Raw genomic sequence first — 12,736 nt, forward strand, 5'->3', positions numbered from 1 at the left:
TATGGCATGAAAATTACATTTTTAAAAGACTCACTGTGCTTTCAGAAAATAGCTTGGGGTGTTTGCTTTCCAAAATGTGGTAATTTTGTGTGTTTTTCTCCTGTCCTGGCACCTCAGGAACTCAAGAATTATCATAGGTAGTCAGTAAATTAGATGTGTAAGTTATGCTCTTTGAAAGCCCAAAGATGCTCATTGGATTTTGGGCCCCTCTATCTATCTAGGCTGTGCAAAATTCTCACACATGTGGTATTCCCATTGTCAAGAGGCATAGCAGAATGTGTTTATGGGGGCCTAATAGTAAGTATGCCTATGTTGTGTGTGAGAAATAATTAAATAAAAATTATTTAATTTTCTAAATAAATTTTGACAAAAAGTTAAAAAACTCATTATGCCTCTTACTAAAAAGCTTGGACAGTCTACTTTCCAAAAAGGGGTAATTTAGGGGGTATTTAGTGCGTATTTGTACTTGTGTATGTATACCATTGTTTGTAGACGCTAAAATGTTCACATATTCTAAATACTATATACTGATTGGAGTAATTTTTACCAAAGAAATACATTTAGGCCTAAACATATGAAGAGAGATTTTTTGTTTTTTTTGCAAAATGTGCAAAATAACAAAAACTAAGAAAAACTGTTTTTTATATAGCAAAAAAAACTGTGGTAAATAAATACTACTAAAAGAATTCTATCTGTCTCAAAAAAAATAAAAAAAAAATCATTTGGGTGCACTGTTGCATGACTGAGTAATTGTCATTCAAAATGTGACAGTGAAAACTGAAAAACGGCCCGGGCAGGAAGGGGTTGAAACTGTCCAGACTTTAAATGGTTAAATCAAACCTCACATTCTCCATTGGCAACAACACTAACTGTTATGAGCTCAAACACTGTTTTTTATGATTAAAAAGTACAGATTTTGTTAAAAGTTGAACAGTTGCTGTTTGATGTGAAATGTGAGGAATGTATTTATGTGATATAGTAGTTAGTGATAGGTCAACAATAACATTTCTTGTTTACTGTACTCTGATGAAAATAGAGTCCTTTGGTCAAATCTTTTATGGCACAACCTACTTTAATCTACCTCTTTCTAACCTAGTCTATGATAGTCCTCTTTATTCTACTGTTGAATACATGTTTGCACTAGGTCTCTTCTTGTAACATGTGAGTGATCTGCTCTACACTGATAGGGTTGTCTGTGTGTATCTTGCTGTTGTACACGTCAGTCAACTGATGTCTGGATATCATTTTTATTACTGTAGGTCACTGCTTGCCAATCAGTGTATGCTGACTATTATTATTATTATTCAGGATTTATAAAGCACCAGCTGTTTGCACAGCACAAAATAAAAGGAAACAGTACAGTTACAATACAATTCAATACAAGTGGGCTCAGATAACCCTGCTCATTAGAGCCTACAATCTAGAAGGGAAGGACAAATGATACAAAAGGTAGTACCGGTGAGGGATGAACTGATGAAGAAAGTAAAAGTATAGTTTATTAGATGGGGGCAGAATATGCTTCATTGAAGCCTATTCCACCTAAAGGTGGAGAGAGTAGGAGATAACCAGATAGACTGGGGTAGGGAGTTCCAGATAGGAGAGGCTATGGATAAGTCCTGGAGGTGAGCATAAGGAGAGGTGACAAAGGGGCTAGTGAGCATGAGGTCTTGGGAAGAGTGAAAAGGATGATTTGGATGATATTTTAGATGAGGTTGGCAGTGTATCTCAGGGCAGAGTTATGAATTACTTTTTTATGTTGCAATTACTCTGTTTAATTTATTCGTTGGGAGATTGGAAGCCAGTGGAGTAAATGGCAGAGGTGGTGGATGATGAATGGTTGGTAAGGTGGATGAATTTGGCAGCAGCATTCATGACAGACTGAAAGGGGGATAGTCAATGAAAAGTTACGCCAATAAGGAGAAAGTGGCAATCTTCAAGGACTAGGGATAACAAGTGACCATTGTTACTTTGTAAGTTGTGTTTTTAAGGGATGGGATTTAAAGCAAATCTGTGCTTTGCCCATAATTCATGACCTAATTGTCAGCTGCTGAGTGTAGAGAGCTATACATAGGAGTATGGTGGTCTGGGAGTTAAGGACTAGATGGCTGTTAAAGTGCCTGGTAGGCAAGTGATTAAAGATCAGGGGATTTATTTCAGGAGTTCCAAAGACAATGGTCTGTAGTATAGGGATTAAAATGTTTGAAGCGTCAATTTAGGGAGTTAAAGGTAATGGCACCTTGGGGTCAGGGATTCTAAGGACCCATTCATGCCATAACACAGTACGCTACATCACACTAGTTTTCATTCATTGACATGCATACAGCCACATTACATCAAAATTAATGGGCTGCAATGCGCCTCAATGCATGAAAAAATAGCTGCATTTTTCTCTCAATGTGGCACAACACCCAGGGCATTGTGCGTTGTGTTGCTCTGCAGTTCACTGCAGCACATAGGCATTTTGCTCATAGTGATTACATACAGAAGATCACAAAACAAACCTACCAGCTCAATTATTATTATGCCTTGCACAGAGTGAGGCACAGTGAAAGCTAAAGGGAATGGCCATAGTTGTTATGGTGCAATATAGTCAGTAACAAAAATGTATTTACAAATGCAAAAAATTCATTATAAACTGTTCAGTGTAAAAGTGAATTTTTTTTTTTTACTAATTTGTTCACTGGAGGACACAGGACTTAACAAATGGATATAGCTGCCACTTCTAAGAGGCTTGGACACTACGTAAATCATGAGGCAAAGCACTCTCCAGAGGCTATACCCCTGCACACGCTCATAAAGTTAGAAATAGCAAACAGTGAATAACAGGAGAATGTAAAACAATTGTTCAGAAAAAAGTTTACCAGTGGAAGCAGGCCAACAGTACTTGTGAAAGGCGAGGGAGCTGTGTGCGTCACTGAACAACTGGAGTGAGCCACTCTTCCCAAAGGAAGCTGTAGCAGAGAGATAATCCCTGGCAGCCCTCACCACATCAAGTGTGTGAGAAACATTCTCCTGAGGGTAAACAGGTAGATCTTCCTAACTGATGTAATGGCAACAGGAAAGACTACCTTCTAGGACAGAGGCTTAAGGAAGATCTCCTATATTGGTTCAAAAAGAGGTCTTTGAGGAACATGGAGAGAATCAAATTAAGCAAGAGTGGACCTAATAGGAGGAGCAATGTGAGTGACACCCCAGATGACCATGGGCCACTGGAACGTTTCCTTTCAATAATTTTTTATTGCATTTTTGGTATTTTTTTAGGTACAAAATACAGTTTCAATCACTTAATAGTACATAAACAATATCGCAAACGACAGTCAACAGTGGTCATGTATAAAAAGAACGTAGTTAAAATAGGTGACATTCAAAACAACTTGTTAAAAGGTAGAGGTAAAACATACATTATTGTGTCGGTTAGTTAGCCAGTGCCCAGAAAAGGTAGTCTGTCAGTAGCTCAACCACCGACATTAGTCAAAGGGTATAACATTTAGAAATACTAATGTATTCCAAACTGAGAGATGTATAGGACATCTCGTGGGTTGTACGGCATCCCCGTGGGAGAGCCAAGAAACAGAAATCAAAAGAGGGGGGAGAGAAAGAGATAGAAGCAGATTGAAGAGGACGGACATGTAGAATGCTTGAATTCAATTTGAAAAGGTTAAACAGACTAAAGTGAGGTAAAGCTGTTCCCTGAAATCTCAGGATGGGCGTGTTGGATCCATGGAGTCCAGGTTTTGAGGAATCTCTCATGGGTGTCTGAGAGGATGCTAGACAGTTTCTCATTTATTAAAAAAATGTCTAGACGGCGATGGACTTCTGTAAAGGATAAACTCCTTTCACTATGGTTTGTTTGGCCGCCAATAGTACATGGGTGGCCAGTTTAAATTGGTGTTTAGATATTAATAAATAATTTGCGCTAGTAAATATATATAAATATATGTAAAGAAATCATCAAATCATAAGTCCAGAAAAATATATATATACCAATACCACAGAAAAATATATAAAAAACTTTTTAGGTGCAAAAAAACTTTTGTGCAAAAGGAGTGTCTCAATATAAAAAAAGTGTCTCAATATAAAAAAATTTCACCAAAAAACCTTGATAATATAATGGCAGATCATCCATAAAAATATCTTCAGAAACGGAAGCTCTCCAACACACCGATCCTCATCGATCGAAATAACAGGACGAAAAACGTTGTAGTTAATCGAAAATCCACTTCTCCAATAGAAAAAGGACCACCTTCAAACGTATCCATGGGGGGAAATGCCAAGCACTCGAGAGAAACAGAAAGACTTCATGGTGCAATATTATAAAAACCAATTCCTTTATTAGATACTCATTGCACTTACTCAAGAGGTGTCCCAGCCGACACCAGCATCAACAGCATCAACAGCAATCACATAAATGAGCCTGACTACTCAGCACATGTGCAATAGCTGGCAGTCAAAAACGTAATGACATCACATCAATCAAGCTCCGCTGGGCGGAGCTTGATTGATGTGATGTCATTACGTTTTTGACTGCCAGCTATTGCACATGTGCTGAGTAGTCAGGCTCATTTATGTGATTGCTGTTGATGCTGGTGTCGGCTGGGACACCTCTTGAGTAAGTGCAATGAGTATCTAATAAAGGAATTGGTTTTTATAATATTGCACCATGAAGTCTTTCTGTTTCTCTCGAGTGCTTGGCATTTCCCCCCATGGATACGTTTGAAGGTGGTCCTTTTTCTATTGGAGAAGTGGATTTTCGATTAACTACAAAGTTTTTCGTCCTGTTATTTCGATCGATGAGGAACGGTGTGTTGGAGAGCTTCCGTTTCTGAAGATATTTTTATGGATGATCTGCCATTATATTATCAAGGTTTTTTGGTGAAATTTTTTTATATTGAGACACTTTTTTTATATTGAGACACTCCTTTTGCACAAAAGTTTTTTTGCACCTAAAAAGTTTTTTATATATTTTTCTGTGGTATTGGTATATATATATTTTTCTGGACTTATGATTTGATGATTTCTTTACATATATTTATATATATTTACTAGCGCAAATTATTTATTAATTGGTACACTTTATATATGGTGGTTTTTTGCAGCTGGTACACTATTAGTAAGTTATACAATTTTGACCATAGGCGCTATTATTAATTTTTCTTATTTTTGGTGTTTAGATATGCCTGGAGGTTTTAAGTGTAAGAGAGTATACCAGGGGTCTCTTGGAAAGGGGCAAGTGAGTAATGATTGGAGTAGTTTAACCACTTGCCCTCTTAAGGATTTACCCCCTTCCTGACTAGGCCATTTTTTGTGTTAAGGCGCTCCATTACTTTAACTGACAATTGTGCGGTCATGTGCGGTCATGCAACGCTGCACCCAAATTAAATTTACATCCTTTTTTCCCCACGAATTGAGCTTTCTTTCAGTGGTATTTTACTTTCAGTGGTAAATACTATTACTTACTATTACTTTATTCACTATCTTTCCAAAAGGAGATCTGCTAATATGTTCTGCAATATCTGATATTGTTGCAAATTGTCTGTGGCAACACCATCCATTACATCATAATGTTGACTGAAGCCATGGCTTATTCAGGAGCAGGACAGTAAAAAGCATCTTGGAAGCTATTTTTTTATATCCTGACTCATACCGGCTCACAAATAAATGAGATGGGGTCAATGATTCATTCAAACATTGTTAAACAAAGTGTAATATTTTGCAGCTTACCATTCCTTAACCACTTGCCCTTCAGTAGATTTACCCCCCTTCCTGACCAGGCCATTTTTTGCAATATGGCGCTGCATTATTTTAACTGACATTTGCGCTGTCATGCAAAGCTGCATCCAGATGAAATTTACGTATTTTTCCCCCACAAATGGAGCTTTCTTTCTGTGGTATTTGATCGCCTGTAGGTTTTTTATTTTTTGCGCTATAAAAAAAAAGACCTACAATTTTGAGAAAAAAACTATTTTTGCCTTTGCTATTAAACATGTCCAGTAAAAAAAATCTAATTTTGTCATAAATTTACACCAAAATGTATTCTGCTACATGTCTTTACTAAAAAAAATCCCAATACATGTAAATTAATTGGTTTACGTGAAAGTTATAGCGTTTACAATTGGAGGTATATATTGGGATTTTATTTTAATTTTTTATTTTTACTAGTAATGGCGGCAATCAGCGACTTATAGCGGGACTGCGGTGGACATTCTGACACTGGGAGGGGAACTGACTTGGTGTCACTGACATCCCCAGTGACACTACTACAGTGATAAGTGCTAAAAAAAAAAGCACTGGCACTGGGCAGGAAGGGGTTAACATGAGGGGTGATCAAAGGGGTAACTGTGTGCTGGGAGTGTTTTATTAGGGAGTGGTGTCAGTGTGCTTCACTGTAATCACACTGCTTTGGATGGCTGTGCTGTGCACAGCCATCCAAAGCAGTGTGCCCGAGCTGACAGGAAGGAGAACTGTTAGTAAACAAAACAGTTCTCCTCCCCATTGGAGATCCTCAGAAATCACTGGGCGCTGGCGAGTAATCACCGGCTGGGACTCGGTGATTGACAACCGCAACTGCGAATGGCAGCACAGATAGGGCGCACGCGCCCCCTACCTAGCTATGCAGCATCACATATATATATGTGATTTTGCGCACCTGTGCAGCCCTGTAGCAGTATTTCTGCTATAGGGTGGTTGGTAAGTAGGTAAGAACCTTAGACAGAATCTGGAGAGCATAGGGCATGTCCACCATATGTGTAGAACATCGCCCGGTGCATTGCAGCCTTGGAAGCAAATATTAGGGGCAGATGGGTGGAGAAATGCTAAACAGGATGGGACAAAATACCATCTTGTCACCATTTTAAAAGCTGATTCCATAGTGAAGATATTAATGGAGCATGAGGTCAGCGTTGACCATATCTGTGACCAGCTTGCACGATCTTTAGTGCCCTTAAGATCTCTCTCTCATTTGGAAACGTAAGTGTGATTATTAGGATTCTGTAAATTAGTTAATTGTGCATATAGGATAGAGATAAGTTTAGGGGAGAGAGGCATCCGGTGGCATATGTGTTAGAACAAGGATAATTGTGTGGTTGGGTCATTGTCGGTAAGAACTGAATTTATCCAGTGTTTAATCTGGAGATATTGGAAAGGTCCTGTAGAGGGTGCTTGATGTTTATCCCTTTAAATCTGCCCACGTTTAAACTGAGTGGTCTTTGTCGGTAAGAACCAAATTTATCCAGTGTTTAATCTGGAGATATCAGATTCCGTAGAGGGGGTGTAAAGGACCGCCCGGCGGTACCACTAGCACTCCACTGATCAGGCGTCCACAGCGTACGGAGTCTAAGCCCCAGAGTACTTGTTCACCAGAGCCCCTGATGGTGGGGATGGACTTGGAGCACCCCGGGACCAGGTCGTGACTACTGAGGACACCCGTCAGTGGTAGGGGTATTCGCCAGGGGCTCCCACGGGAGAGAGCCAGATATGAGGAGGTCTGGAGACCCCGTTGAGAGGGATGGATGGATGGCTGAGCAAGTGCAAAGTCAGGCAGGCCGGGTCGGTAACTATGGGGACGGTGCGGTACAAAGCAGCGGGCAGAGAATAGTCGGGTCACACGCCAGGTCAGCAACAGCAGGTCAGGTCCAATAGGGGGCATCCAGGAGAGAGGTCAGGCAAGCAAGGGTCAGAACAGGAGAAAACAGCAAGGTCAGGGCACAATCCGGGTCAGCAACTTACTATACACAGGTTCACAGGATACAAGGAGACCAGAAGGCACTGAATGACAGCTCAGGGCCATTTAAATATCCCGCCCTGCGCTGTCATTGGTGCCAGGTGCGCGCCCGCGGTCTCTACTGCGCATGCGCAAACTCGATTGCCGTGGTCGGAAAGGTCCCAGTGCCCGCGTCCCTGCACAGGGCGGTGCACTGCGCCGAGCCCAGCGCTGCGGCGATCCCCGACAGGGGGCTTGATGTTTATACCTTAATTCTGCCCACGTGTAAACTAAGTGGCCCGTAAGAAATGAGTGAATACACTTGAAGTTGTGGGAAATCCACCAATGGAATGCGGTGGGGGATTCAAGGCCATTTAGAAACAGAGGATTGCCCACGAGGGGGAGGAGCAGTAGATGTGAGAAGAGTAGGCCGAGAGTGTATTTTGTGGAATCCCATATACGTTATGAGTGGGCCATTAGAGGACTGATAGATGTGGGTCTGGATTTTGGGGGGAAGCCATAGGAGTGAGGAGAGGGAAGTTGTGTGCCAGAAGAGTGCTTCTATAGTTACGCATATGGGGGCTTGTTGTGCTGCATATAGTGAGATTAAGGGTGCGATTTGAGCTACCACATAGTAGTTGGGGAAATTAGGAGCTTCCAAACCTCCCTGTTTCCGGTGTGTAAGCATAGTATATTTAGTGATCCAAGATCTTTTATTGGCCCAGATATAGCATAAATGTGATTTTGGAAAAATTTCAAGGCATAAGAGTTGATTGGGACAAGGAGAGTGAGAAATAGGTACAAAAGTTTAGGAAGAATGGTAATTTTTACTACATTTATTCTGCCCATCCACGAGAGAGGTTGGCATGACCAGGTTGTAAGAAGGGTTTTGAGGGACTGAAAAGTTGAGATATAATTAGCCTCGTAGAGGGTGTAGTAAGAGTTTATAAGGTTAATCCCTAGGTATTCTAAGTACGCGTGGGGCCAGGTGAAATTGTAATTTAGTTTTAGTAAATCAACATCCGCCATGAGAAGGGAAACTTTAAGGGCCAAGGATTTGTCTTTGTTTACTATGAGACCCGAAATGTTGGAAAATTTGGATAAAATGGAGAAGAGTGTAGGTAAAGAGGTGTGTGGTTGGGTCAGAGTCAAAAGAAGGTCGTCAGCAAATGCCCTAACTTTAAAGGTCTGATGAGCGAACATGACCCCTTTAATGTCCGGATGGGCACTGGAACTTTAATTGTGCTCAGCACTTGATCCATGCCCACCCACAATTAATATTCATAAGAGGAAAGTCTTTCACCATTGTTAGGTAGCCTTTCCAGCCTGATGGTTTGAGTCCATAGCATAGTATTAATCTCTACTTTACAGAAACCTGTCACTTTTAGCACGTGAACTTCAATATCCATGCCATTAAAGTCAAAGACTAAAATAATGTAGGATCAAGCTTTAATATAGAATGCTTGGTTGATGTGGAAGCCTCCAAGGAGCAATGGTGGTCAGAAAAACCAGGTCTGATACTTGATAGAATGCTAAAATGGAGGGAACATTTACATCAGAGAGTACTGTGCCCAGGAAGAAAGGTGGACATCTGTTGCTTGTGCCGGTGGATTTTTTCCGACCATGAACCTTTCCAACTTGCAGCTGTGACAGAATGCATTCAAGTCCACATCAAGTGTTCTCCACCTTGAAGAGACCAATTGAAATATGCCCTGCCAAAGAAACCACTCTTCTGGGTCAAGGCGCTAATGGTTTGGAGAAACCTAATAGTTTTTCAATCTTGGGATATGAAATGTCAAGAGTCTCCAAACCCAACCTTCTGACCAGTGAAATTTGTGTTTTACTTCTTGATTTCAAGCTAGGCTTCTTGTGCTGCCTGTATCTCCGACAGATTGACAAAAATGTGGATTCTTCCAGCATCCAGCATCCTTACACTAACAGACAGCCTAGAATGTCTGCTTAAATGAAGAGGGTTGCATCTGTAGTGAAGACAGGCAGGAAGGATCTATGCAGAGCCAATATTAGCAATCAAAGCCAACACAGAAGGGATGCCCTGGTTTGGGGTCAAAGATGAATTGTCTGGTCTAGAGAAAAGGGGATTTGTCCCACCTAGATATAATTTTCCTTTGAAAGGTCATGGAGTGGGACTGAAAGCTCTCATACTAGAATATGAAGGTAGGCATTTTGAATATCTAATTGAAAATTTCCCTTTTTAAGAAAGATCATTATCAATGAGCCTATATGGAGCTTACAGGTACACACAAAGATGTTTAGGGCATAGAGAGCAAGGACAGTAGTTTTAACTTGCATGCCTGGATAAAGGTTTTGGCTGTAAGGTGTGACAGACTTTAGATGATGATTTTTATTAAGAGAGGATCCAAAATAGTCTTTCTCTAATGAAAGGAAGCTGAACCAAAGATGTCTTGAAAGCCTGGTTGACCAACCAGCTTTTCAGCCCCAAACATTCTGCGGATGACCACCGCATTAGAGTTAATGCGAGTTGATGCAGCTAGCCAAGTGTCTTGTCTATGGAGACCACCTGAACTATCTTTTCCATCAAAACCTAGGTGCTGAGGTGGAGCAACTATTGCCTCATGCAGAAGTTGGGCCCATTCTGTTACTGCCTGGGAGTGCCAGGCAAAAGGAAACACTAATTGGAACAAGAACCCAGCCAAGCAGCCACAGAAAAAGAATCCATCTTTTCTCCATCAGATTCTTAAAGAAAATGTAGTCCTCATGGGAATAATTATCTTCTTGGTAAAGTGAGACACAATGGCAAAGTCATTTAAGCTTTTCTACCCTCTAGAGTATACAGCAAATTGTCCAATTCTTGATGATTAGATACAACTTTAGCAGAACATTTTTGTCTTTGGAAACCCAGTGTAGCACTACCCCCTTAAGGGTTGCTTTGTAATTTTTGGGTTCTCTATTTTCTGGACCACTTGTTGAAAGCCCAACCTCTGCTAACACCATCGTGCTCTGGTGACCCAGATAAATCACACCTGTAAAATGGACTCACACACAGTACAGTAATATAAACCAAAATGAAGCTTATATTGCATTTGGAGGTAACTAAGTCAAGAATAACAAAATAACACTGGTATTGGCAGCAAATCTGATCACTCTTGGTAACTGTAAGCAAAAGTAACAACATTTACAATAAAACAACAGTATCTGTTAGCAGGCCTGCTTTCAGAAATAATCCAATGCTTCCAGTCTGAGGAGACTTGAATCCTCAGTGAGCAGGAATGACTATCAATAAAATATAAGCTCACTGTGGGTCCTCAGAACTAAATAACAAGGATTAAATGTGAAATAAAGAAAATTCTCAGATATAATTAGCAGTGTCCGATTATTTGGTCTGTGTGATATAGAGTCTACAAGCTCTGGTGCCAATCATTGAAAACTGATCACACATGATGTACTGACGGCCTACCTCATTTCTTGAGAAACTAATAAGCCAGGACAGTACAAATACCCCTCAAAATGATCCCACAGTAGCATTTGCATGGGCAGAGCAGAGTAGGGCTGGCCATAGAGGAATTACTTTGACGCAGTGGGCCAGCTTGAACATGTATTGCAATATGTGTGAACTAAATATGCCTATTTATTGCAAAGTTTGCTTGAAAGGGCATATAGCAGTGTGCAGAGGGTCTTTCAGAATTTCTAGCGTCAATGTGGTTACACCCATTTAGCACCTGATGGATAAATGCATGTATTAGCTATTGGGATTTGAGCACAGGTCTATTTTGTTTGTTTTTTTCACAGCCTAGCAGGGGCAGACTGACCATTTGGAAACTCAGGCACTGCCCGAGGGCCCAGGGTCAGTAGGGGGCCCCATGAGATGCCCCTGATACCTTTTTCATAGGTTTTTTTGAGTTTGGGCAAAGACACAGGGGCCCCATGATCCCCTATTGCCTAGGGGCCCCATGAGTTGTCAGTCCGCCCCTGCAGCCTAGCTACATAGAGAGGCCCAACATGCAAGGAAAACCTTCAATTGTCCTAGGCCTAGGGGCATAAATTACACATTTAATTTCCTGACTACCTATTACACTTTTGAAAGCCCTGGAGCACCAGGACCATGGAATCAACCACAAAATTACTCCCTTTTGAGAACACCTAAATGTATATTCTATGAGGCATAATGAGTCTTTTGAACATGTAATTTTTTTCCACAAGTTTTTTGAAAAATGCGTAAAGAAAATTAAAATGTAGTTGTCCATTTGAAAGGTTTTTCTAACAGATAACACATACATATCAAAAATTACACCCCAAAATACATTCTGCTACTCCTCCTGAGTATGGCGATACTACATGGGTGAGACTTTTTCACAGCCTGGCCACATAGAGAGGCCCGACATCCAAAGAGGGTCAAAAATTACACATTTAATTTCCTGACAACCTATCACATTTCTAAAGGCCCTGGAGCACCGCGAAAGTGGAAACCCCTACAAAATGACCCCATATTGGAAAGCAAACACCACAATGTAATTTCTAAAAGGCATGAGTCTTTTGAACGTTTAATTTTGTTCCACACGTTTTCAGAAAATGAAAATATATTTATTTAACACAAAGTTGTCAATTTATAAAATATTTCTAACAAACAGCATGGATATACCAAGAATGACACCCCAAAACACATTAAGCTACTGCTCCTGATTATCGTGATATCATATGTGTAAGATCTTTTCAATGTCTGAACAGATTATGTGCCCAAAACTGCAACAAATGTAACACAAAAATCAACAAACACAATGTAAACAAAAGATTACAGGCAGTAGGCAAAGATATGGTCAGCACAGCCAAAGTATTGGTCCAGGCAGCAGGCAGGAACATCAGCCTTAGGGATTCAGTCAGGTCCATTAACAGGCTGAGGTCAGTTCAGGAAGAAGGCAGAAACGTGGTGGATAAACAATCCAGATGGCAGGTAGAAGCATAGACGATAAACAGGCCAGGGTCAGTTCAGGTGGAAAGCAGAAATGTGGTGGATAAACAATGCAAATGGCAGGCAAAGGCATAGTCGATAAACAGGCCAGG

Source organism: Staurois parvus, unplaced genomic scaffold (genome assembly GCF_062004578.1).
Source record: "Staurois parvus isolate SC_StPar_1 unplaced genomic scaffold, SC_StPar_1.0 ptg000013l, whole genome shotgun sequence".
Classification (NCBI taxonomy): domain Eukaryota; kingdom Metazoa; phylum Chordata; class Amphibia; order Anura; family Ranidae; genus Staurois; species Staurois parvus.